Raw genomic sequence first — 3,162 nt, 5'->3', positions numbered from 1 at the left:
GTCCCAGTACGGACCCCTGCGAGACACCACTTGTCACTGGTCTCCATCCGGACATTGAGCCGTTGACCACTGCCCTCTGGATGTGATCATGTAACCAATTCCTCACCCACCGGACAGTCCACCCATCAAATCCATCCCTCTCCAGTGTAGAGAGAAGGATGTTGTGGGGGACTGTGTCAAAGGCCTTATAGAGGTCCATGTAGGGTTCTTCTGGAGCATCATTTCTGTATCGCTCCATCCTACCAATGTTGGATGTGACCATCCAACCAATTCCTTATCCACCAAACAGTCCATCCGTCAAATCCCTATCTCTGGTCTGCAACCTCCTCTGCTAAGGACGTCCCTGCCACTAAGAATGGTGCCAGCGGGGGAGAAACAATCCTCTTCCAAGGGCCAGAGCGGTCAGGAAGGCTTTAATCTGGCAAGCCGCTGAAATTAAGCATATGCCGGATTTGCTTAATTACAGCCCAAGAATGACGGAGCCTTTGCATCTTGCAGAATAACAGGGTTTTTTCATGCATTTAGAATGCAAGTGGCAAATTCAGCCCCGCAATCAAACAGAGGAGGACAAGCGTGACCCAGACCCAATCATACAACACGGGGAGATCTTCTGCTTATTTTAACGAGGTTTTTAATTCACTGCCGTGGTACGGGGGAGTAACGCTTTCTGGTGCTACAAAATAAGCTCAGAGCTGCAGAGCCCAGTGCTTTTGTAAGGAGCCCTTGAAAAGGCCGATTGCTGATTTGCAGTCTTCCAAGCATGCATCACCTAAAACATTTCATCCAGGCAGGATTTGGCTTTCCTGGAGTCTAATTCTTCCTTTTCCTGCTCATCAACAGCAAGCTCTGGTGGACCGCGATCCTGCAACTAGATCTGGCCATATCCCGGAGCGGGAGGTGGTGCAGGGACAGGAGAAACTCGTGATGCCCAAAAATTGGTACCCGCGGCATCGCCATCTCCTCCCCGTCCTCCCGCTTGCCTGTGCCAGCAGAGAGTTACTCTGATGGAGGGCGTCCAGGCTTTATTTAATGCAGTTTCTAAAAATCAGGTTTTGTGGTAGAGCAACATTAAGTGCAAGAAGCAGGAAGCATTTAAAAAAAGAGAAAAAAAAAAAAAAAAGAAAGAAATCTTTTGTCAAAATGGTTCTGGCAGATCGGCTGCAATTTTCCTTATTCCCAGCCGTTGCCAAGACAACCAGCCTTTGCACTTCGGGTGCCCAAAAAACAGACCCAGGCTGGATGGTAAACCCACCTGGAGCCTTCTCCCCGGGTGATGCTGGTTTCGGGGGGCCGGGGGATCAGGGAAGGGGCAGGGGAGCTCCAAGGCAGCAGCCGGTGGGGTCCCAGCTGGCACGCCTCCCCTATAGCCCCCATTCCTCCAGCAGCAACACTGGGCATTTATCCATGCTTTAAATATTAAATTACCTTATCAGCACAATTGCTTACGGAAGTCAAGCCCAAACAACAGGTCAAGAGGCAAAAAACCTTCCTAAAAATGAACGAGCTGCTTTCTAATAGCCCTTTTTATCTCCGCCTTTCCGGGTCTGAAAACCCTGCCTGAGCCCAGGGCACCCAGAAGAAGCTGGAAGTCATTTGGGGAATGTTTTTAGGCATGGGAAGCTGTGGATTGCTTGGGGACCAGCGAAACCACTAATTGCTTCTCACGGTCAATCTGCATGGAAAATAAACTCAGCACGGTAAGGGCTTGGCGTCCTCAAAGTACCTCACGCAGCCACGGATGCCTCGTAGCATGGGCACGGGTCAGGGTCAGCATCTCAAGCCCACAGGCTTCACATGCGAGGAGGCCAATTAGGAAATTACTCCTCAGCCTGAATAGATAATAACTGTAATCTAAACATGGATTTTAAATCAAATCATACAGGGTAGGTTGTTTACAAAGTGGCATCGACTGAGCAGTAACGCACCTCTGCGTTCCTTCCCGCAGAAAGGATGCATCGATACCCGACCCAAGCACGGAGGGTAATTTTTAGTCATGAGCTAGCTGATTTAATTAATTTCCTTTTTTATGATGACCTCAGGTTTTCCAGGGCTACTTCTATTAGCGATGTGCTGCTGTCCCCGCTTCGCCCCGAGGCACTCTGCTCCCCATCACCCAAGGGGCTGGCTCCCTCCAGGGCTCCCGGCTGCAGCGAACCACCTAGAGCCACATGTGAACACGGACACGGACACGGACACGGACACGAGGGGATTGACTCCGGCTGAATGATGCTCTGGTAAGCCGGCTGGCCCCACGTTGGTCATTTAAGCGATGTAAAGGCACATTCCCAAGACTGCACTGCGAAATACGTGGATTTACTGTGGATGTACGGACGCTGCTCTCTCTCACGGTTTTCTTTGCTCTGCCATTGCTCTCGTAGGGTGCCTTCTCCCAGTGTAACCCAAATACTGGGGTTTTGTTGAAGATCTGCCGCCTTCTCCTGCACTGCTTTATATTCCCATGCCTGTTTTTAGCACCCAACGCACTCCTCAAAACCCACATGCCATTCCCAGCCTAATTTCTAAGCCCCTTCTGCATTTTTGCCTCCATTAGACTGAGCACCTCTTTAGCCAGGCTGCCAACTCCCCATTAGCTCCATCCATGTGCTTCCAGCACCCATTTTCCATCCTTTCCACCAGTCAGACCCTTCCTTCGATGCCGACCCCCTTCCCATCCCTTTTGCATTAACTCCTCCATCTGCAGAGTCACCTCTTGCAGAGTTTTATTAATTCTGACACCTTCACTCCAGGGCTCAGGGGAGACCAGTGTGGTACGAGGAGGGATTAAGCAGGTCTGGAAAAGCATGCAGCGCGGCGCAGGAGAGCTCCCCACGGCCTCTGAGCATCTTTTGGAGATACAGAAGAGGCCAAAAACGTGTCAGGGGAGAGCCTCTCTCCCCAGGAATTCTGAAATCCAGGCTGGCTTTCTGTCTCAAAAACGATGCCACGTTTCACCTCCCAGCTATTGGGCTCCCAACAGAAACCTCAGAGTAAATTGTTGGACTGTGTCACGTCAGCAATTATGCTCTTACAGTCAATTAAATGAATCAGATGAAGATGTTGCTTCCTTTTGGTCTTTGAACGTGTAATTTTATCAGGCGGTTTCAATGCAAGAAGGCGGCTGCGGGATGGTGCTGGCCATCCCCAGGGAGGAACCCCCCCAGC

General features: G+C 50.7%; 1 protein-coding gene across 1 annotated transcript in view; it reads right to left on the bottom strand.

Moving 5' to 3' along the window:
* The window catches only part of NCOA1 (nuclear receptor coactivator 1), a 130,157-nt gene that overhangs the window by 33,402 nt on the left and 93,593 nt on the right, over positions 1-3,162 (bottom strand). The window lies entirely within an intron of this gene.

Source organism: Pygoscelis adeliae, unplaced genomic scaffold, assembly GCF_000699105.1.
Source record: "Pygoscelis adeliae isolate BGI_AS28 unplaced genomic scaffold, ASM69910v1 Scaffold121, whole genome shotgun sequence".
Taxonomy (NCBI): Eukaryota; Metazoa; Chordata; class Aves; order Sphenisciformes; family Spheniscidae; genus Pygoscelis; species Pygoscelis adeliae.
This window is presented reverse-complemented; position numbering and strand designations above follow the sequence as displayed.